Here is a 25213-nt window from a genome sequence, read left to right as displayed (position 1 = left end):
GCACATTGACCAAGAGGCTTTTTAAACTAATTATTCAGAAGGAATTACATCACCATAATCAAACTCGGCTAAAAGATATATGTCAGCACTGGGATGAGTTAGGCAGAAACTAAACTCTCACATTTTCGAGTCGAGTTTTGTGCTTCTATACAAACAGTAAAAGACAGAAAACCCTATTAGGATGTTAAGTTATTACTCCAGCTTTATATCTCAATAGAAATGGGTATCATTATGGTTCATCCAGTAAACTCTTTTTTTCTTTACACAAACATCCAAACCAGCTCCTAAAACAACTTAAACTGTTCTTACCATAATTCATACCACAGACCATTTGAATCTTAACTTTTATGTTTACAAATTACGCAGCGGTTTGGCTATGTGAGTAAAGCTAGCCATCCAAGCAGTGTAAAATACTTCTAACAGTAGTAAGGATCCTTGGATAACTAAAATAAAACAACAGTGATGTGAAATGAGGATTTGATGACAAGCTTCTCCAAACGAGAGAAGAGGCTTCAGGAAATATAGCAAAACTAGTTAAAAACTGTTTAGTGTCTGGGCTTCCGTTTGACATTTGCATGATTTTCTATTTGTTTTAAAGCACTACAGCACATTAAAGGAAACCTTGTGTTCCAGACTCTTTGATAGAAGAAACATAGCAGATTCATACACAAAAAAAAAAATAAGAAGTTATCAGACTATTGTTGTTTATGCTTCAAAACACAACCCTAACATTTATCTGATTCCTATAGAACTAAAAAAAGTGGATCAGAATACATGTTATTAGTTTATGCATTCATAGGTTGGAAACAGTGACAGTTTTTAACTTCAATAATAATAATAATAATTTAAAAGATTACAGAACAAAAAACAGATTTATAGTATTTGAATTCCTGATCACAGATCAGAGCCAATCAAGGGAACTATGGCCAACTACAATCCTTGCCAAATCAATTAGTTCATCTTACTTAATTTCTGTCTTGCTGTAAAGTTAAGCATTACAAAATGACTTCTTGTTAAACAAAGAAAAACATAAATATTAAACAACAACATACAATAACTGTTAGAACTTCAAGAAACAGCATGATACTATTCATATACCGCAACGGACTAGTCAATAGTAAATCCAGCTCCACTCATGGGGAAAAAGTTCAGGCTGTGCTTTTCAGGTATCAGAACTGTAAGCAGAAACCTTTTAAAAACTGTACTCAGCTTTAGTTCATTTTTTTCTTTTCAAAGATTTCAGATTTTATTTCAACAAAAAGGAAATGAAATATCCTTCTGGTGCTTGCCTTGGCTTCCTGTAGGAGAGTTTTGAAGTGACACTTATTTTGTCCTGTTTGAGTCTCCTTTTCATCAGTCGTCTGCTCTGTGACAAAACAACATGTTATCCATTTGTGTTCCAGAGCCAAGTTTCCTCTGGTTGGGTTGAAATTACAAGGCTAATGTTCCAAATATAACAACTGTCTAAACAACAAGGTGTAGTTTCCCATCGGGCAAGAGAGGGCGGTACCCTTTCGCTTTGTGCTTTCTTTTTAATCCTCTGTCTTTATGACTGCAAGATTTTTCAAGCTGCATTACTCCCCTGCTGGAAGTGGCGTTCTCTGAAAAGAGAAAGTAGAGGAGTGCTGGCGGGCTCAATGGGTCGACAGCGAGGAAGAGGAGGAGGGGGCTGAAGCTGGGTGCCTCCTTTTTAAAGCCAGATTCTCCCCAGATACCTCGGTGCTATTCATCAACAGCTTTTCCAGGTCTGTGAAAAATCAATGTGCTCTGCACTGCAAACAGTTCATAATGACGGGGGATGGAGGGGGGAAAAAAGGCCCAACTGCAACAGAATTGATTTGTTTAAGTACAATAACACGGCTCTGCAGCGCAGTGAGAGGGAGGCTAGAGCGCCCAGACAAAGACTGACTGGCAGTATCAAACCCCAAGCAATAATTGACAAACTGCTGGCAGAGAGCAAATCTGAAATACAGAGCCCTGTTATCTAATTAAAGGAGTTTTTCTGTAAATTGCCACCTGACAGAGAAAAACCCACTGAGTCGCAAGTGTGTAATTGACCTGCCGGTGCACTCTGGATACTGTGCTTCACCTATTTTGTGTCATCTATGCATGAAAGTGTAAGCTCAAAAGTGGCAATTGTGTCAGCGTTTGCAAAAAGGGCAAGAAAAATCGACGATGGACTCAAACCAGAGACTTTACTGTTAATGGCAGCAAGTTGATATAATACACATTTTCCCTTCACTTTGTGTTTCTTATTAAAGCAGACTTTTCCTCTCCACTGTCTCTACATACAAGCTCAGTATGAGGGATTGCTGCAAAGTCAGTGATGCAATCCAGGCGATTGTCCAATGTCACTACATCCTCTTTCTGGAGGCGTGGAAGCTGCAAGTCAATGACTTGATGTAATCTGCTGGGTTTTCTTATATAGAAAACTTCTTAAGCCAATGATCTGAACTTGACTGCATTTTTTATGTCTAGAATCAATTGGACAGTGCAATTGAGTACAGCAGTGATAACTCTCTCCACATCTATTTGGTTATCCGTATTTGCCATCCACATAGGGCTCTCCTATTTCTTCAGAATTTGGGTGCTGGTATATATGACTCATTTTAAATTTTTTGATCTAAAGTGACTTGAGAGTGTTGTGTGTTTTGTGAAATCATGCCACATAAATAAACTAGACAGAATTCAATCACTTGTTTCCTTTTTCAGTAGGGATGCACCAAGAAATCAGTGAAGCACCAAAAAGAAAGGAAAAAAAACGGTGCTGACATCAGTGGTTTTACAATAGTCGCTTATTTTAATAGATCACATCGTCGCTCAAGTTTTTGATTCGAGAAAGGCAGAGGTGTTATCATGTTGTGAAAAAGCCTTTCATTGCTGGGACATGATGGGCAGACATGTCTTTTATCCAAACTAAACCCTTTTTTCCCCATTTGGACCACTTCTTTCTTGTTGTTTTGTTTTTTTAGTCAATTACTTTATTTAATGTATTCTTACATAAATAAATCATGGTATAATCATGGAGTCATTTGAGGCATTTATAGAAAAAATGCTCCTGCAGTTACTACAATATGTATTTTGTTCTGTTTTTTAAATCAACGAAAAAAAAATGGTTGAGAATATTTCCGTCAGCTGACTGGCAGTACGCAGTAACAGTGTGTCAGAAGAAATGTATAAATCTATGCTCCATATAGCTTCAAAACTCAATCATGCAGTTGCGTCTCATTAAAAGGACTTTAAACAACCTCCATTCCAGTAACTGATCCTTCCTTGCTTTATTAAATGTATGTGAAAGTACATACTATTTGTTAATTTACCATTGGAGTCATTACTGCAGAGTCTACGTTGGAAATGTTTGAAAGAAAGTCAAGTAAACAAAATGTTTATAAGACAAAATGTTCTTACACGGGAAAAAGCTGGAAGCCAGAAGTAAATTGTGTCAGGACAAGCCAGCACAATAAAACATTCCTCCCTGCCTCTTTTATGCTGCCCACATAGGTGCATTTATCATTGTTATTATGCCTTCAGAGAGGCCCTCCCAGGTTTAATTGGGTCCTCATGGAGTCAAAATCCCTTCTGTTGCAGCAACCACCCGAGCTGGACAAGCTCATACCTCTTTAGGCAACAGCAGCGTTTACTGGCTGCATGTCGCTCGGTGCAAAGTGGCCACAAAATCCAGCCGCTGAGCCCAGAGGGGGGCGGTGAGAAATGGACGTCACCCCAACAAGCCTGGATAATGGCATGAGAGGGACACCTGGGGAGAAACTCTCACCTGGCTCTGCACTTGGCGCTGTTGGGAACGCTCTTGAGAGCTACAGGGCATCCGTCAACCCAGCCGGCTCGCAGGAGCCATTATGTCCAGTACGCTGCATGTGCATTTTAACAGGCAAATACCGGCAAATGTGGAAGCGCATTGGGCTTGCAGAATATGCACAAAATGTGCAGCAGGAGGATGACAGAGAGATTTTTGTCCACTCAACGAAAACAGTTAACCAAAAGTAACAGAGCTAGAAAAAAAGAAATGCACAAAGAAAAACATGAACATTGCTTCTGGCAGAGAAGTCAGAAATAAAAAAAAGCAGAATCACATTAAAGAAAACACATTAATCATCTCATGAAATTCAAGAACTGAAACTTTTGAGCTCAATTTCACCTTAAAAAGTTACATTCCTCTTCTGAAGACAGTTTTCTGTTGTTCAGCTGCTCATGACATGCAAAAAAATCAAACAATAAACAGCTTGTGCTTCACACAAGTATCAGACAAAGAGCTTGTTTTCTAAAAAGAGGGGGTGGCAAGACAAACGAAGGAATGATAGTCAAGTTGTTTAGGTTCCTTACAGCAAGTGAATGGTAAGAAAATACATTTATTTAACAATTTAGAATGACTATTTTCCCCCAATAAACATAGGAGTAATTTTAAAACTGGATAATTAAGTGGAGTTTTTAATTATAAATGTGAAGAAGCAGAGAGATTCTGACTCTAGAGATAAAAAAAAAAAGAAAATCACACACCTATGGGTAAATGCACAGAGGAATTGCCAGGAATCTGTTGATTTTCTGTTTAGGAGACACTTTTTATTATGCTACAAGTGTGTGCCAACAACAACACTCTTTACCTATACTGAGGGTAGAGTTAGCTAAAGTTAGATTTTTGTTTCAGTAGTAAAAAGTACAACATATCTGCATTAGTACTAGTATCAGCCAATGTGACTGATACAGTTTTTTAACATATTATATCAGTGCCATAAGTAAAACTGATATAATAAAATGTCAGTTTGGATGTCAGTTTTGACATCCAATGTTTATTTCCATCTTATTGCCATTTGTTTTCATGTTTGAAGAGGATTGAGAGAGAGGTGGGTCATGTGGTATTTGAAGCAGAAAAGCCACGGTGGGGAAATAAATATAATATCGGTAAATATCAATTATTGGTCCAATATATCCATATTGGATATTGATATCGGCAAAAATGTTCATAACGGTGTATGTCTAATCCTCAATATTCTCGGTATGTTAAAGGTAAAACTAGAGGACGAACAAAGATGAAAAAAGCAATCTTAAAAAAATGAAATATTTACATTTTGTGGAGACATGCCTGCTGCTTACTCAGGTTGAAGTAAAGTGAGAGAAGCTGCACATACAAAAATAAAGTTGTTCTGTTTCATGTTTCAGCTTTCAACCTCCGTCTGTCGTGTAACATGCTTTGAAAATGTTGACTGCCTTGTGGAAATTAAAGAGTTACCAGAGTAAAGAATTACTTCCCTTTGTATTTCAAAATCTCAATTAATATTCTCAAGAGTCTCAAATATAAATACAACAAGGTGTAAAGCTTTAAGCACTCAACCTTCATATCCAGGATTTAACAACAAGCATACTGTTGGCTTCACTGCAAGCCCATATTAACCCATTTTAGCTGTTACTTCCACATAAAGTGTGTCACTGCAGCATTGTAGTAATGATTACAAGCTTACAGATAACAGCTTCAACTACAAGGCATCTAAATGGCCTGAGATTCGGCTCAGTCACCCCCCCCCCCCCCCCCCCCCCCAATTTTCACTCCCAGCTGATTAACGCAAAGGCAAGCGCCTAGTTAACCACTGCTGCTGTAATTACTGAATGGGATGAAGCACACACACACATATGCACCTTATACACCAAGACACTCAACTGCAGAAGGTGCATTTGTATACATGTTGTGTGCCACCAGATGAGCATCGCAGCAACCACCAATTGTATGTTTTATTTATGCAAATGCAGGTAATTTACTTCCCGCTGTGCATGACTTCCATGATCCAGCATCAGCTGGTAGGAATAGCATCCAATATAGGTTTTTCTACCATTGAAGGGTAATAACTCAAAGAGAGACAGAAGGAGATAAGGAAGGAAGGAAAGAAGGAAGCAGGAAAGCAGAAGAAGAAGTAAGGGCACAAGGGAAGGAGGGAAGAAGAACAGAAGGTAGGTCAGGAGGAAAGAAGAAGTACATAAATAAAGACAGTTGGAAGAAAGAACAACAGCACAGAAGGAAGAAGAGAACTTTAACACTCTTCTTGGCCCTGGGGCCAAATTCCAAACCGCCATATGTTTTTATGAGGCCCTCTGGAATCTAGATAACCACATAAATAGATCCTTCAAGATAACAAATGTGAATAAATATTATTTTATCTCTCTAATCAAAGCGTTTTTTATGCATAAACTGCCAAATTACATCAATGTGAAAAAAATTCTCAAAATTATTAAACTTTTAGAAGGACTCATTAAATACAGAGGCAACTTTATATTAATATTTTTGACAACTTGCTAATGGGTAGTTTTATCAATATATTCTGTCACAACCAGCCCTTGCAGGGCGTTCATGCTGTTGAAATGGCTCGAAATGAAAATGAGTTTGACACTCCCGTTTTAGACAATTAAACTGGGAAAAATGTGTGACAATGCAAATATTTCATCATACACATTATTTTCCCATCCTAACTCCAGACATGGAAAACACTGAAATCAAATTCTGGACTCTTCCAGACTGCGCATAGTAACCCAGCAGTGATAGAGGATGCCGTCAACATCATGAATAGAGGACTTTAGTTGTATAAAAACAGAGTTTCACTTTAAATTTCCATGTTCCCCCCATTTTCCCAAGAGTGAGCTAATGCTCATGAGTCCTGCATGAATTGATGGCTTTAATATTGTCTCTCCTCCTACTCTTCCCTCTGTAGTATATCTTGTTTCAAACGCGAGAGCAGCTCGAGAGGGTGCTTGTGTTTTTCTTCCTTTGTTTCCAGTGCTTCCCTATCAGAGCGGGAAGGTGGTAGCAACTCCCACGGGGGAGATAGAGATAGAGGTGTAGGCTGCCTGCAGAGCGCTGAAGCAAAGAAAAGCCTCACCGTCTAACCGTCTCGTCCCTCCCCTTTCACGGCCCTTCTTCATCTGCAAACCAAATTCTCTGCCCAGCAGCAAAACATTCCTATTTGGTCACCTGGACTTTTTATTATCTTTTTTTCTTTACAATATCACCAGCCTGAGTGCCCAGGAGAGTTTACCATAAAGTAATGAAGACAAGCAATGCAGATCCTTCACCCAGCTGCAAAGGAGAGGAGCATGTAATGAGCTCTGATAAGTCAGAAGAAATAACCTGTATTTGCATTTTCAACCCCGTTCTTCATCTCTCTCCCTATTATTGCCTCCTCTGTCTCATAATAGAGAAAAAAAAAAGAAAAAGCAATGGGAGAGAAAAAAGAGGGGGAGCTGACATATACACAGAGGAATCCAGGGAGTAAAAAGAGAGCGCATTACTACTGGGAGGGGAAAAATGATTAAAGGCTGAGATGAACACAATCTGCTGGTTCCAGAGGAAAGCGGAAGGACCTTCCAGAGCATATAAGTATTGCATCTCGACCTGACACGCAATTCAGCTCAACCATGACTATGCTGACTGGAGCCCATTACCATTTGCCCCATTGATATGTTCTTTTGGCATGAACATATCATGCCCAAACAATCATTAGCTGGACCAGATTGTTAACTCAAATGAATGCACAGCTACCTACTGAGCATAATAAAAATGACAGATTAAACACAGAATTAGAAACAGATTTGTGCGTGTGGGATTTCTCATGGTTTCTGATTGTTGCAGCTAATCAGTGTTCAGTTGACTCATTTGGTGGAGACTCTTGAGGCGCAAACGAGCAAAGAGGAAAAAAAAAGAAGAAGAAAAAAACCCCCAGCAAAACATCAATAATGAAGAGAAGGAGACGGAGGGGAAGAAAACAAAGCTGCTCATAACAAATGGGAAAACAGGCGAAGCGTCTCATTGCAAGAATGCTAACGACAATCAATTAGCAATTCCTCATGATCTTGGGTGCGTTGGAGTATAAGGTGTCTTAATGAGTCCCATTTCCATTAGGCGTTCGGCTCGAGAGGCAACGAGGAGGAGGCTGCATCCACCGGCTCCTCCATCTCGGTGCCTAATGACTGCAAGAGTGGATTACACCATCAACTCCTCGCTTCTCTTTGTTTATCCCCCACGTAAATAATGGTCAACCATTTCAATGCATTAAATGGGCCACTCTAAAAGCAGAGAATGAGGAAGAGGAGGAGGAGCGCAAGTGTTTTGGAAGCCATCCTTCAGTGATCTCCAGGAAATTGGCTAACACCGACCATGTGGTTCGGTGGCAGAGAAGTAGACGCTTGATGGATGTGTAGTTAACACTGAAACGTGCACTCACCGGCCACTTTATTGGGTACATGTGTTCAATTAACACAGATAGCGGCTCAGCGAATCACAAAGCAGCAACCCAGTGGTTCCCAAAAAGATAAAATATCCTGTGATCAGAAGACAATAATGCCTTGTTGATGTCAGATTAGTTAGATTTACACTTTTAGTGCAAACTAAGTCCTGCAGTACCTGAGTAGTGTTGCTCACCTAGTTCTACTAAATGATTAAATGCATTAGAGATAAGTTAGAAAACCTGAGAAATATCTCTTTGAGAACCTGCAGAGCATAATTTCTCTGAAAAAAAAAAGTTCAAGTTTTGACAGGCTAAATATAAAACAACTGGATGAGAACAGCCAGAAGAATCCTGATTGGTGCATATCTAAAATTGATCTTTTCCCACAGTTAAAAATTAATTTGCTTTCATCACTGTAAATGTAACTTTGATGTCTGGATCTGAATCTGAGTAATCACTGCAATAAAAAGTCTCATGCCTCAAATTATACCCAGCAGTTGCAATACTTTTCCCCCCAGGGCTGCGCCGATCAATATTTCACCCAAGGCTCCATCACTCCATTTCTATTTTCCTGTCTCCCTCTGACACTCTCTGGTTTCTCTCCTGTCACAGCGCCGGACAGGATGAAAATTAAACGCCTCAGCAGAAAAACACACAAGTGGAAATGATCGGCCCGCTCTGGCCACTCGGGTCATGAATTCAGCTTAACTGTGCTTATCGCCGGCTGCTGCTATTAGTCTTAATAGCCCCGGCTGACAACCCGCCCTCGAGATGAGATGGGCGACTTTTCCCAGACAACTAGCCTTGGACAGGTGACTCTCATCTGCGATCTCTTCACATGTCATAGCGAAGGTAACGCTGCCTAAACAACAGCTGCCAGGTTGTTGGCTTATTGGCCATTTCACGCAACGGAGACATTATGCTTTTACACTCAGCATCAGTCCAAAATAATTACCAATTCAATCTGGGGAGTATCTCATTCAACCCAACCATGCATGCATGCATATGTATTTACTCAAACAAACTTCTTCATTTTCACTTCTCAGCCTTGTGTATCTTAAATAAGCCGTCCATCTTTCCTGCTGTAGAAAAACAACAGAAAATCGACCTCAGCCCTGCAGAATTTCAGCATTAAAACATCTATTTCACTCATGGTAAGACAAAATATTTCTGGGGCCAAGATATGTATCTGTGGCGTTATGTCTTGCTGAGCAAAACAATATTTCTCTTCTTTCTGAGCTAAAGGTTTCTTTCTATAGCTAGCCGGGGAGCCTTGCTGCACTGCCATTGAACAGGACACCCAAACTGAGGAGAAGAGTGATCAAGTGAAAAAGTGGAGCTTACAAAGTAAAAACGATGTGAAATAAGCAGAGATAAAAGAAAAAATATTTAATAGACGTTAGCCTGTGCACAACAGAAATACCACTGAACGGATCCTTGTTGCCCTTTAGCACAAAGTCAGACAATCGGTGTTTAGGAAACAAATGTCAGGATATCTTTTCAGGTAGATTGCATTCCCACGAGCCGGAACCATCCTCCACCACTTTACTCCTTCAAAAACAATCGAGCTTGTGACTGGGACCATGTCAACATGCTGCTCTGTTTAAAGAGGTAGGAAGGAATTACTTTGATCCACTTTGAGGCGTGCCTTCCTTGACTGTTGAGTGCTGGTTAGGGTTTGGAGTGGGAGGGGAGACGCTGGTGTAGCACAGCTCAAGCTAATTCTTTGCAACATAGAAGCTCCAAGCCCCCTCACTATAAATGACAGCACATTATTTAAGCTAATTTAAAGGCTCTGTTGGTGAAATCCCTCGACATTACAATGCTTTAAAAGAAGTATTTTTCACTTTAAAGATTTCTATTTTGCCTTTTTGTCACAATTACATGTTTCAGATAATCAAATTATCAAGTGATTAATTATTTTTATAATAAATAAATAATAAATTAACAAATCAATTGCATTTTCTGGTTCATTCGCCACAGCTAGGTGTGATTACTAACCAAAATCAAGAAATCCCCTAAATGGAACCTTTGTGCCAACATAAAGTAGGCAGAAAGCTCTTTAAAAAATTATTATAGTCAGTCTAGAAAGGATTGCAAATTTATTATTACGGTTTTGGTGAGATGCACAAATAGAGAAAACATGGAATAGTGGTGGACGTACCAAACTTACTCCAACAGAACATCTGTGTCTCATCCAGATGCTCACACACTATTAAATAATATTTCCACTGTTACTGCACATATTTTTTCTGCACTAATACATCGTATTTTAAATAGTCTGCTTTTCCCGGTTTTCAATATACATAATCATTATGTCCCTTTTTGAAGGACTAGCAATAGTTAATGGAACAATGAATTCTGCTCTCAAGCAGAAAAGGTCAAGAAAAGTGTCCGGACATCAATTCATGACCCTAAGGGTCAAGCACACTTAAGGTGTGCAGCTTAACAATGATTCAAAGCACACCACCCACCTCCTTTGAGTGGCTGAAGGAAAAAATGGCGAAGGTATTAGAGGGGCCTAGTCAAAGTCTGGACCTACATCCAATTGAGATACAGTGGAATGACCGTTAACAGGCAGTTCATGCTGAAAACTCCCAAACAATATAAGAATAATGATAACACTAACACAGAATAAATACATTTCATTAGAATTTAAATATTCAACACATTTTATTATTTTATAATATAATGTTGTTATATTTGATGCTTTTCTGAATTGTTATCATATTATCTATAATCCAATTAGATTTTTTTTTCTCCAACGGAATACATTAAAACGATCTTTGAAACTTGGTTTAGGAATTAAGCAGCAAATACAGCCAAGACCGACATATCTGACAAATCTGAATAATTTTCGGTGAACTTTCTGAACAATCTACTAGTTTAAATAAAAGTTATTGCTAAAAATGAATTCTTAAAATTCTACAGACAAAAACCTTACAACATGGAATAATTTAAACAATGTACCTGCGTAAATGCAAACAATGAATCAAACAAACAACATACTTACAAAAATAATAACAGAGGGGGGACAAAAAACTATAAGGATAAATGAAATCTCTTGCCTCCCCATATGCCAGTGAAGGAGCTCAAAGTGTCCTTCATTATTCATGTCCTCAGAGCAGGATTTGAAGCAGCTTTGCTTCTCTTATCAATCATTTATCTGCTTTCCAAAGACACTCTGACTCTCTGGTGTCAACTCAGACTTGAAATGGCTTAAAAATCCACCAAGCTGAGGTCCTGCTTCAATTAAACAAGGCAACCGTGAGCCTCAAACACCTCCTTGCAAATTGGACAACAGAGCAACACACAGACTGTGATCCCAGGTACTCTGTAATCTCTCAATCATCCAATACAAGAAGCTCTGGTCTTATAAATAAATAAAGAGCATGTCAGGGTGTATTTTTACTGACATGTCGACATGTACTTCTGTTTTTAATGTGACCTGGTAGCAAAACGTGAGATTTAGACTGAACAAGATAACACATTGTATTTTCTTTTTTTTTTTGTTATATTAAAAACAGATATGCTTATTCAAATCATCGCCTCTCATCTTCTCGTGCTGCCTTCTGTCTGAATAAGACCCCACTTCTTTGTCGTGCAGCAGACATGTGGGAAGCAGCAGTTAACAATCAAACTTGGTGGCTTTGTCTCTGTGTGGAGTCCTAATGAAAGAAAATTGTTTGGAGTTCTTTGGTAGCAGTCTCCAATTACGGTCTTCATGCAAGTGTTCACTGCACTGGAACTTTTCCATTTCATCATTTGCATTCAAGCCAAGCAGCGGCGTGGCGGCGACGGTGGCAGCAGAAGCACAGCAGACCGTGTCATCCATGGACAGTGGGGGGATTTGTCCAAGCAGCACTGCTTTCCACGTTTAGTTTTTTTTCTTTTTTTTTGACTGTGGAAAGCGTCACGTCTATACGAAGCACAGGTGCAGCTCTTTTCATATAAGCCGACCAAGAGAAAAAGAGACTCCCCTTAGCTATGTTTCTCAAATAAAATTCTTTAGGTCAACTTACTCCCTCTCTCATTAAGAGGTAAAACGGTGAGGCAAGAAAAACATTATTATTCGCATGCCTGCAGGAAACATTCGGCTCACTGTTGTGTGGCCAGAAAGCCACTGATGCAATCCTTCTCTAGCTCTCGTAATGGATTTGGGCAGAAGAAAGCAGGATTATTTGATGCAACTTCCACCCAAGAGACCAATTCAGTCTGTCAAATCAATACTAATCAACGGGGAGATGACAAGAGATGAAATTCGCCGTGCTGAAGCTAGATACTTATGTATCAAGATTTACAACCTTCAGGCTGTTTCCCCAGCCTAATCAAGACCCACATAGTACATTCACTCAGCTGGTTTTAACTTGGGGAAAAATTGAGACACTTTTTTGAAGTGGTTCTGTGATACACCCATGTTAAACTTGGATAGGAAAAGGAGCCGCCTGCCACAGAACGTTTTATACTGACTATGCATTAATTCATACCTGTCTGGAAGACGTTTCATACCTCTTTTGGCACAACTCGTCTCATGTCTTTCTGTACAGGATGTGGATATGACTCAACTGAATGTAATCTCCTTGAAGAGGTTACCAAGAGTGAATTTGGTTTAACTATAGCTCATAATTTGTCATTTTTAAGAGAGTTAAAGTGGTCCAATCAGTGGAAATAGAGTAAAATATTTTATTTTTTCAAAAACAATACACAAGTAAAGTAATTATAGGTGACCTTAGAATATTTACCTTCATAAAAACGCAACTGAAAAGCAATTGTTTAAGTGAATGGGTGTGAAACTGGTTTGACCCAGGGAAAGTAACAATCTACTTAATCAAAACAATAATCAAATATTTTTTCTTTTGAAGTTAGGTATGGGCAATTATCATGAGCAAATGAAACAAAAATACTATGATAAAGCATCAACTAATATCAGTATACTTGAAAATAAAATTGAATTAAATTATTTTGTGCCCTGATGTGTGTAAACGCTGACAGTCGCATCTTCTCCACACTCAATACTATTGCTTCACATTTCACCTTGAAACTAGACCCCAGAGTCCTAAATGCTTGTTTCACCACAACATTCCTTACTGTAGTCTAAGAAGAAACACATTTCCCTGGGATCCCGGCGCTGTTTAATGGACTTTGGCAAAATTAAGAGGTGTGTTGACCAGTTAAAAATGTTGGCTTTTTCTGTAAACTAAACTTGGCATTATCACATTTGGGTTAGAGGTTTTTTTTTATTTTATTTTTTTATTTATGTAAAGAATCTTAAAGCCGCCTCTAACAGTGCTCCAAGTTCATTGCAACATCATGCAAATGACTAATTTACAGCAATAAACATGTCAGCAAGCTGACGTCTGGCAGTGGGCAGCCTGTAGAGGGTGCCTTTCATCTGAGGGAAGAAACAACAAAGAGCAAGAGCTTTTCATGTTAACAGGAAACATATATTTAATGAGACAACCACTGAAGCCTCTGCTGCCTTGCTTAAACAGCCTGACCCCCTCACCGCAGCTCAGCGGAGCTGCCAAACAACAGTCACGGCAGTCTAGACGAGACCAAGCTGCAACTGGGGTGGTGTGTGTGTGTGTGGGGTGAGGCTGTAAGGAGGTGGGGGTGTCTCCTCAAAGCTCTTGTAATGCACAAGGAATTCGGTGCGGTCTCCTCGGAGCGGTGAGAGACGCACGAACGAGAGTAAAGAGGGGCGCGAGATCCGCACGGAGGTCAGAGCGCAGCCCTGGAGGTGTTACGGGGAGTAAACGGGCATGAAAGCAGCACACAGGGGTTGTGGCTACTCGCCTTCTCCAACTTCTTCATCTTCTGTCTGTTCTGCAGAAGCAGTGTCGTCGGGACGAAGCCATTAATCGGATTAATCGTGGTGAATCGGTTATCGAAATAATCGCCAGCTGATTTTGTAATCAAGTCATCATTAACTGGATCATACAGACTTCAAAAAAGGCAATTTGTTGAAAGAACAACATACTCAGAGCAGAAATTAGGCCCCAAAAATCCTTTGTTTTTAATAATGTTCTATCCAGAAGTCCTCAAGTAGCAAAGTTTTAGCTTCACCTGCTTCACATTCTATTGCAAAATCTCCTATTAGGCACTTTTTTGCTATCCAGTTCCTAATTAGTTAATTAAAAAATTGTTAACAGATCAGTCATACACTATACCAATTGGTTTGAGCTTTTCACATATTGATGTCAGAAGTATTTTTTAGATGCAGATACACATTTTGCTACAAATAATCAAGCGTACACTAAACAAATGCTATGTTGCTGAATTTTAGGCTATAAAATGCTTATTTTCTTATTTAAAAAAGGTATTGCATTATTTATCCATTTGCATCTTACATGCAAGGTATAAGTGTCAGGACCTGACTTTTTTTATCCAATTAATCAATTAATTGTTAGAGTAACCGATAACTAAAATAATTGGTGATTGCAGGTATACAGTGTAGGTCCTCATGGACGGGACACAGATTAGAACAGGAAGCAATTGTCATTTTCAGGAAAAATCACCATCTTGTTCTGAAAACAAATAAATATGTCTTGTGCAGAGAACTCCGGGAAGGATGGCGGCAGTAGCATGTCAAAGGTTCGAGCCTATTTGATGACTCGGGAGGCCGCCGCCGGTTGTCTGGAAAGCTGACACCGGCAGAAAGGCTCATGAATATTCAGCGGCCAAGTAAATGAGGCAGATAGCACTTGACATGTTTAACATCCACCTTTGGCACCTGCTGCCATGCAAAGCCAACAAGGTGAAGAAGCAGAACAAATACGTTGGTTGTTTGTGGGCGGTTACAATCCCCGCTGATGAATGGGACGCTTTCTAAGAACAAAAATGAATGAGTTTCAGGGGAAGGATCTGGATGAGCTGGACTTGGAAACACACAATCTCACATCCTCAGTGAGATTCGTAGGTTTTCAAATGCCGGATGCATAGTTTTTCTGTTAAAACAAAAACTGTAGCCTTACGCAGTGCAATATGCTGACATTTCCATTCTAAGAAAAAAAAAAAAATCATGTTTCCCCCAACTATAATCCCTGCTGGTATCAAAATGTTTGCTCTCTAAATATTTACCAACCCAGAGTCACATCTAAAGCGCTAACATAGGCACCTTGAGACTTCCTTTTTTTTTTCTGAGTGTTGTGTCCCAAAGGAAATGCAGTGAAAGCACTACAGATTATCTTGCAAGTGAGTAAACTATCTGAGCACACAACACATTCCTCCAACACCTCAAACAGCTCTGAGACGAGGGGGGAAGAAATCTGCTACCAACAAACAAACTGCTTGATAAAAAAAAAAAAAAAAAAAAATTCCCTGTCGTATCTGCATGAGACAGGAGCGGAGAGTGTTTTGGTGCTTCCTAGGCAGCGTTAACACTGAAAAACAGAGACATTAGTAAATGTGTTACCAAGATAGGCAAAGTCATGTAAATATTGACACTTTGATAGTCATCAACAGGCTTATCCAGCAAACCTACCTGGTTAGAGCCATTTGACATCTGCTCAGTGCTATTCCAGGTAGGGGAGTTAAAGGAATATTCCACATTTCCAGTGAAATTTCAGCATCTGCCGGTTACTCAAAGCTTAAAATACTAAAAAAGGTTCTTGCATTTTATACCTTGTATCTTTCAGAACTACTGTGAGGTTTTAAGCATGCTGGGTTTGTGCAGGATCTTAAAAACTAATTAGGTCCAACATTTAAAAATCTCAGTTTTACACCTTTTAAAATTCTAAATGTGTCCAGATATTCCGTAACTGCTCTAAAATTACACTTAGTTACATTTTAAATTTACATTCATTTACTGGCTGTTCCACAGATGTTTTGATATTCTTTATAAAATGTGTTATATTTTATTGAGAAATGCTTTGTGAGGACAAAATAAGGCCTTGATATTCTCATTCCATACCCTTGGAAGAATTCTGCTTTTTAAGTAGCATGCTTAAAAAGCTTTAAGCAATTAAAATTTAAAAAGTTCCATTACAATCTCCAATATTGTATGTTTTTGACTACCTATGATACTTTCTGTAATTCATGCCAGACCTACACTTTAATCACATGGGTCTTACAACAGGTTTCAGAAATGTAAATTACTGAAACGTGCAGTAACACCGTTTTTGCGTTCTCCGTGCATTGTGATTTTGTTACACTCGTCACTGACATAAACACACCTGGACATGGAAAAATAAATATGTGACGAAAATGCATGAACTCATAGGTTGGCGGCACTCAATAAAAAGAGATAAACACTATAACCACTTATTACCCCACCACCATCACAGCTCCACCCCTTCGCTGTACACTCCCCCTGCCCCCATCCACCAACGATAAGCTGGTTTGCCAGTATTGCCAGCGCCACTTACGGCTCCATTTGCACAATCGCTCCACTGTTGCTGCACAGAGTGGACAACTGCACTTTGGACCTTTCAGGAGGGGAAAGCCTTTTATTGTGTTTCCCATAAGGGCATCCACTGTAGCTTATCTACAGGCTGCCAACTATACACACACACACACACACACACACCCGCACACCTCAAAACACTGCATTAAGAATATCCAAGGAGAGAAAACATAAACAGTAGCTGCTGTGTATCCTGTGCTGCTGCCATTAAGCCCCATACGACTAGTTTGCCTTGCTGCTGATTTTTCCGGTGCTTTACAAGAGAGAGAGCCATAAAAAGGGCGGCTGAATTATCTGTGCAGCCGGAACCCGACCCACACGCCGGCTGACCTTTTTGCACAAAGCAAGATTAAACATAATAGTGGAGCTGAGTTAAGTGATTGCGATTTATGAGTCCATTTAAGTTGATTCAATATAGGATGACAAACGATTACCTCTGTGAAAATAAAGCTTACATACAAAACAGCCCTGCTGCTGCTGCACACAAACTCAGAGCTTTATCAAAGTTAACAATCAGCTTGGTGTCTCTCTGCTGTGGGTCTGGCTCAGTGGAGAGCTAAACAGAATTTTAAAAATGCATGACAAGAATGGAAGAAGAAGCTGCAATTTTAATACACACGGCTATCTGCGGGGTTTTTTTTTCCTCTCTCTTTTGTGAGACTCAAAGCCTATTAGCCTAAAAGAGATGAGTATTGAATAAATGTTACCCCTGAATCTGGTCAACTTGGCCAAATGGATTAAGTATATCAAATCCACTTTCATGAGTGCATTGAGGAAGTGTCAAAATGGACCACTTTCAATTTAGTTCCCAGATTTCTTCATCTTGCTGTAAGAACAAGCTGCTTCCCTTGCAAAAACAGGCTGAATCACATTGTTAAGCGTGGTCGGGGCTTTAAATTAGCCCGACATCATCCGCATATTTAATTCGCCGTGTTGCCAGAAAAAGAGTTACATGACTTTCAGGCACCCTGTTCGGGCTGTGAAGAAACATACGCAGCCTCCTTTGCACGCTCTCTCTGTTCACCCACATCCATTCGGATTTTATGACTCTGGTTAAAATGCAACCATTAAATATTCATGCACGAGGGCTTTCACCCGTGAAGCAGCTTCCCCGCTCTTTTTCTGCGAGCTTTAGGGGAAAGTGAGGAACTTTTTTGATTTTAACTGACAGGAGCTAAATATTAAAACAGAAGCTTTGGGAGTTCAGCAAAGTGTTCGCTTCTCCCCTTCAATATCCCCCTTCTTGGCTTTTCAGGGCTCATTGTCCTTATAATTTCACAATGTGGCGAGACTCATAGGATAAATTAACATGACAATTCAAACAGAGGAGATGAATAAAAATCCACTCTGAGGGGCTGAACAGCGACGCTATAAGAATAGAAAGTTGATGATCATTCCAAAATGAGCATCGTGCTGCATTCACTGTGAACTATATCTCTAAAATACATTGCTTATTAATTTTTCATTTGTTGTCCATGGTGTTTACTACACAAAACACTTTCCATTAAAAACAAAAGTGGTGATGCAAATAATTCATGCTTTCTATAGAGTATTAATATAAAAAATATTATTACAGGTACAGAATATTACAGGCACATCTCAATAAATCACAATTTTACTAAAAAGTCATTTTTAAAAATAAAGTTTGTGTATGATATTTATCAACACAAAAGTGATATTTTCCAAGTGTTGCTATTTAAGGCATTACAGCTTTTTAAAAATATTTTTTCCTCCACTAAACTTTCCATCAACATGCTGACATAAGGAACTCTCTAAACAAACAGCTTCTTTAGCAATGAGAGTCGGTGGCTTACCTTCCTTTGTTTAGAAATCTTGCCCATGGTTGTGTAGGTCAGACATGTCAATGTTTTATAAATTGCTTCATAACTATGAAGCAATTTATAAAACATTCTGCGCCAATGTACTGCCTAGCAAGCATTATAAAACTAACAACATTTGTAGCAATGAAGATAGTAAAAAGTTAAGATGTCAAGCTCCATTTAAATCCGAAGCCAGCATGTAGGTTTAAACTTTTAAACTATGATCAGCTCTTATTTGGATCTGTTGATCATCCAATAGTTTTGGGACAGGAGAAGAGAAGCCAGTACTACTTTTTTGTAGATAAAAATTCTCTGTTTAAAAAATGCACTATATTACAATCTTCTATATACAAGCAATCATGAAAAGAAATATTTCACTTTTTGTGTAATGAATCTATATTTGTAATGTTTCACTATTTGAATTGAGTTGTTGACAATAAATTACCTTTTCAATATACAATGATATTCTGATTTACTGAGATGTACCTGTGTGCTCTGCAGGTACAGACTGCATCATCAATGACAAAGATTTTGCTGCAGAGAACATTAGGCAAATCTCTCCGGCTGTATTTGGGTAGATGTAATTCACAAACAAATCAAGGGATGCAACATTCAGGGCTTCTCCAAACAGTCGATTTCCTAGACAAATAAAGCCCAGTCCCTGCACTCAGGGAGGCACTTATGACAACAAGTTGCTGTGAGTTCATTTAACTGCTGAACATCGTGAGGGAAGAGTCAAATGAAACCTTAATAATGTTCTTGTTGTCGAGTTGCTGAGCGGCAGCAGAGTCCATTTATTCTGAAATAATCATTTTGGTGATTTGAGAGTAACGATTCATGCTACTCACAAATGAACGCAGGACTGAACTAATCATTAAGCATATTTATGAATAATATTGTGTCAGCAAAATGCTGCCACAAGCAAGTCTGCAAGCCATCACCATCTGAGTTCGGATGTCCGCGGCACGACAAGCAGACAGGAGCGATTAGTCTTTCATCAGTCTTCTGCTTCTGCACTGACAAGATGATTGAGTTGAATCGAGCTGCTTTTTCCCCTTTTCTCACTTTGAATGAAGCCACTTGACAAAAAAAAAAGGAAGAGTCAAACTTTGCAGCACTTCTCATCCCAGTCATTGATTCTCCTCTAAAAAATAAGAAAACAAGAACCAGAGGACAGCTTGTAAAACACAAATGCTTTCTTTCCACTTCAGGAAATTTTCATTTCAAAGAAAACATTGCCAGCACTGTCCATTCTCCTCCCATTTAGAATTTATAGAAAACACCCCAAAAAACACTAGAAGAGCTGAGATCATGTATAACCGGCTTTTCAAAAGTACATCAGAGAGGGTTTAAAAAAAAGAAATCACCTCCCTGCCTCTTTTAAACAGCATTTAATCCAATGTAATGATTTACAATATGACAAGTCAGGCAAAATTTACTGTGACAGATTGAATGGGTCCCAACATAAATATAATTACAGCTCACATGATCCTCTCCACCTCCCTCTTCCTCGAGGAAGGGCACACAAAGATGAAGCAGGATATGCAGCCCGCAGTAATTTGCTTTTTCAATTTGCTCCTTGACATTAACTGGTGCCAAAAAAAATAAGAAAATAGTCATGAACAACCACAGAGTGTTTTTGCAGTAACTGTACGTAAGGAAGAAAAGTTCAACAATCACAGGAAACATAACATGTCTCACATTTGTCTAAAAATGGGTTTTTGTGTATTATTTTACAGACGTAATGTCTCCCAAGTTGCTCAACTTGCTGTTTTTCATCCCATCTGAATGGAACAAAACATAATGTAATGCCTCTTAAAATACTTGTAGCATCAATTAGCCTGAAGTCTAATATATCACCATAAAGACACAGAGAAGATCTGCAGCAGACGACTTACTCATGAAAGACTATTGGCCGGAGTGTCTCTGTTGAGCCATTTTAAGCTCCAGTCAGTCACCAACAGGATGGTCTCTATTTTTGTTTTTATTATTCTGTTCTCCAAATTCTTTCCAGTTTTAAAAACTAAAAAAAACTGGAAACACGGAGTGTTGTTGCAGTAATCATACGTAAGGAAGAAAAGTTCAACAATCACAGGAAGCACCTCCTGTGAGGTAGGTATTTCTATTTCAGGTAGAAATACCTGAATATATGAAATTCTTAGCTAGAGAAAACACAATGTTATCAAGATAATGACAGAGTTAACCTATTATTTCTACAGTATATATTTACTAGTCACAAGATAATAAGATAAACAACAGATTATCTTAAACAGTAAGGCCTCTCTTGTATTCTGTAAGGTTTTCTGAAGTGCAGCCAAAAATAACAAAATTATCCTCCGGATATCAGAAAGTTGTCCTTGAGAAAAGTTGCAGTCTGACTCAACATGCAGGGTGTAAAGTTATCCCCTTCATAGCTTTAAGGCTAGTCATCTGCCAGATTGTAGTAGTTACTTGATGTTTTTCTAGCTCTGTCAGCAGAAAGTAGTCCTCAGAGAAAACAAAGTAAACACATTACCGCAAAGGGAAATGAGTTAATTACCTCCTTTAAGTGGATGTGCAATTTTTGGGGCAAAACCAGTATAACCAACTTCTTTATACTGTGTTCAAATGTTCTGACCGTATAAACCCAACAATTTTGTTCCCAAATCCTCCTAAAAGAGCAGGAGATGCATATCTTTTACTTTTGTTTTTGATGTAGATGTCTAAAGTGAACATTTTGTCAAAAGTGTTGAAAGTTTTTGTTAACTAGCATTTTAAATGTTGGAGGTAAAGTCTGTTTAAGTACACAGATTGTATGAAAGGACTAGATTGTGAATGTTTTTGAAAAAAGATTAGGTGGTCACTGATACTTTTTTGGGTTAAGATTAGAAATAGTTCAAAGCTTCAGGTCAACATTACAAGCAACCAACTGAACCACAGAGGTACTTCAAGCTTTGAAATGCATTTTTGAAAATAGTTAAATACCTAACAGTATTTGAAGATGATTCTTTGATTAATCTCTGGTATGGGGATGTTTTGAATCCTATTTTTTGTTATCATTCAATCTTACTTTGAGCTGAGAAAGAAATAAAAGTAAAATAAACAAAAAGAGATTACTGGTTTGGGGGGGGGAGGAAAAACAAAAACAAAAAAGCATTAGTTAATGACTCAAATAAAAGAAAACCATACAGTGGACGGAATTTGAGATGCACTTTTCTTCTGGGTAAAATGGACATTGATGAACAGACAATCTGGCCGTGGGGTGAGGAAACAGAAACATTTTAACTACTGGGAGAGTTGATGAGTGGCATGAGAATCAGGTGTGGCTAATCAGGGGAGTATCAGGTGGAAACAGATCTTGGAAACTGAAGGAAGATGACAAACTAATAAAACTTAATGAATACAATGGGAGATGAACCATAACAAAATATGATATACTACCAATGGAACAGAAGAAAGAGCTAAGACACTTCATATGCTACCCTGGGTGGTGAGCCACATTGTGTATATCATAAACCACCACTACTGAACAGAAAACAACTTCTTCACATACATAGTACAGAGAAAAAAATTTGCACAGGCTACTTATAAGCACAAAAGTTGTAGAACACCTAAGTAAATATAGAAAAAACAAAACTGAACCAGATAAGATGAGTATTTAATAATGTGATGGCGATGTAGCATATCAAATTTGTCTTCAACTCTGTTTGCCCCATAAGTTATCAATAGCAAGGTGTGAAGAGGGAGTACAGTAACCACTTCTGCCTTCATTTATGGTAATGTAAAACACATATTAAACCAGGAACACACTGCGCACATGCATGGTGACACGAAGGATGCTGTGCCCTCGGGTGAGCCCTCTGTCTCCCTCCCTCCCTTCCCATGCCAACACCACAGCGTCTGTGACTCAAACATGCCCTCCTTTTAGAGCAGATGGTCAAAAATAGCGTCTATCGTCAACAATCTCTAAGCCGTAGGACCCGTCGGGCCGCGCACACACACCGTTTGCCTGCGATATATGTGTGTCATGCAACGCTAATCTGGTCAGTCGCAGCATTTCTCTGTTTGATGCCGACAAAGCGAGAACACCCTGTTGTTAGAAACAAGCTTATGCAATCTGCAACTATAAATAGTTGTGTGAAGCCAGTCTGCATATGCGCCTCACTGTCTGTTTACACCAGGCAGCGCCGGCCAATTAATTAGCATTCATCATCAGAAGAAGTTGCAGTTATTATATCTGTGATTACCATGATTGTGGAAAATAGAGTCTTTTGTCTCCTCAGCAGGGATTCTGTTTACTTTCTGAAGCCGCTGAAGAGGACAGAACGACCCGCCCAAAAAATAAAAAAATATTGACACATGGAAACAGACGCAACATGTTTATAGACAAGTTATTTAAAGTCAACCTTGTGACAATGGCATGCATGGCTATAGGTCACGTTTTTTGGAAGCAACAGTATAAGTTGTATGGAGATGTAAATGTGCACAGAGTGACGCCTCACAAAATGAATTAGTTCCATGTAGCAGAACTGACAGGGTGACAGGTTTTCAAAGGATTTGGTTCATTTGACATGGTGGAGTGAACGCAAACCGTATCAGCTGAAAATGTAACAAATGTTGCAATTTTGGTCCCCAATTGAACCCACTCTATCGGACTTTCAGGTGTGAAACAGCCTTAATAAATCCTCTGAGTAGTTGAAGCAGTAGTGCCAGTTTTTGTACGTGAAGATAAGAGTTACCTTAATTTTTCACATCCTAAACTGATGCAGGCACGAGATAGCACTTCACAAGACAGGCTCCGCTTTCACAGTACATATAAGGGAGTTTTAGTATCAAAAGATCTCACTACACACCAACTTTAGAAAAAGGCTCAGCTTCCCATCACTCCTTTACATTAGATTATAACACAGGAAAATCTGAGATAGCAAAAATAGATGTGTAAATCAATTCTGATAAAAAAAAAATCAATAAAGGAAACATGAACATGTGAGGCCAGATCAGTGTCAGTAGCTTTATTTGTGTGTTTTAAAGAGGGAAAAAAGCAAAACAGAAGATGAATAATTGCACAAATATTTAAGAGAGATGTATTCAGTGATTTTCAGTCGTGACAGATTGTCTTTCTTTCAGTGCCCAAAGCTGCCATGTTCATGTACTGGCCTCAGCTTGCGGTGCATGCCCTGCACCTGGCTAACCAACCGCACACAGACACTGTGTTAGCATGAGGGTATGGTGTAAGCTGACACGCAGATTGTGGGTGGAGTGTCACTGCTGTCTACACATTATCATCAGTAAAAGGGTTTTTCCCCCTTTTCCCTTTTCTTCATGTGGCAGGGAAAGCAGTGTAATGTGGTCAAGGAGGAGAGTAAATCTGGTCAAACACTTAATCCCACTAAACAATTCAAGAATGGGCCGGCAGTTACAATGCTCCCAATAGGAGAGAATTTTACTGGTTTTCTGTTTTAAAAAATTGAAAAAAAATAACATCAAATATTTGGCTTTGAGTTTGTAGGTTAAGACTAAACAGTACTGTGAAGAAAAGCATATAAAAGTAACCTTTAGTATTTTACTATTATCTCATTCACCAGAACATTTTTAATTTAAATACTCTGAAGTTGATCACCGTCGTAAGCAACTTTTCTTTAGTAATCCATGACTTCCTGTTTCTGCCAGGGTACAAATATGATGTGACACAATATCCAATTGCTCTTAGGTGTTCATAAGTCAGGATAAACTAACTAAAAACTAACTACTTCCCAAATTTACCCAAATCTATAGACCGATAATTAAAACGTTCAACCTGCTGACCTACTTCCCTGTCTCTAATGAAGCAATGTATCCCCACAACATGATGCTGCCACCATGATGTTTCATTGTGGGCAATGATGTGTTCAGGTTGATGTGCAGGGTTGGTTTTCCCATACATAACATTTCACATATAGGGCAGAAAGTTCAATTTTGGTATCATGTGACCAGAGCAGCTGCATGGGGCAAACTTTAAAACAGATTTCTTATGTCTTTTTCTCAAGAATTACTTTTTTCTTGTTACTCTTCCATAAAAGTCAGCAAACAGCAGCAAGAAGTTGCATTTTGGGGTCACCAACTCTCCATAGTAACTTATTTGAAGGCCATTAACACCTTTTTATCAGAACTGGGCAACTCCTGAAAAAAAATGCTTAAAAACTGTTGGTTATGTGTCTGTAATGTTAGAGTGTGTCTATTAAGCTCAATGATTTGAGCTGTAATTTTATGGTAGCTTAAAATAAAAATAACCATCATAAATGATAGAGGAAGAAGACTGATGCCCATAGCTGAAAATGGTTCTACTTGTTATGCTTCAAAATCTCCCTTGATCCCGTGTGGCCGATCAATAACACTGATACAATCTCACTCAGACAAGCTTGTCAGGATAAAGACTCAGCCTGTTTACACTCTAGTCATCTAGAATACGAGTGTTTGCATTAATGTAGCACATCTGACAGATATCCAGTGTCTGGTTGAAGAATGAGCTCGATTTCCATTCATGCTTGATGTTTGACACATTATGACCACAATGATTACGCCAAAGCTCTCAACTTTCAACTTGTTGTATCTTAGTTAGGGTCAGTCTGAGTCTATTTCTGGCTGCTTTTTTTTAAGCTGCCAGTCTAATTTAAACAGCACGGATTCAAAAATTGAAAGATTTTCAAAGACTTTTGCAATAAGTAGGCAAAGGAAGCAAAATGATTATTATTATTGCTTTTATGACTTTTTGAACAAAGCACTTTGTTATGCTTTTTAGCTCCATT

The 25213-nt window shown here is 38.8% G+C and overlaps 1 protein-coding gene across 1 annotated transcript in view; it reads right to left on the bottom strand.

Moving 5' to 3' along the window:
- The window catches only part of LOC116727128 (zinc finger MIZ domain-containing protein 1), a 124556-nt gene that overhangs the window by 90298 nt on the left and 9045 nt on the right, over window positions 1-25213 (bottom strand). The gene's annotated exons all lie outside the window — the stretch shown is intronic.

This window comes from Xiphophorus hellerii, chromosome 10 (assembly GCF_003331165.1).
Source record: "Xiphophorus hellerii strain 12219 chromosome 10, Xiphophorus_hellerii-4.1, whole genome shotgun sequence".
Classification (NCBI taxonomy): domain Eukaryota; kingdom Metazoa; phylum Chordata; class Actinopteri; order Cyprinodontiformes; family Poeciliidae; genus Xiphophorus; species Xiphophorus hellerii.
This window is presented reverse-complemented; position numbering and strand designations above follow the sequence as displayed.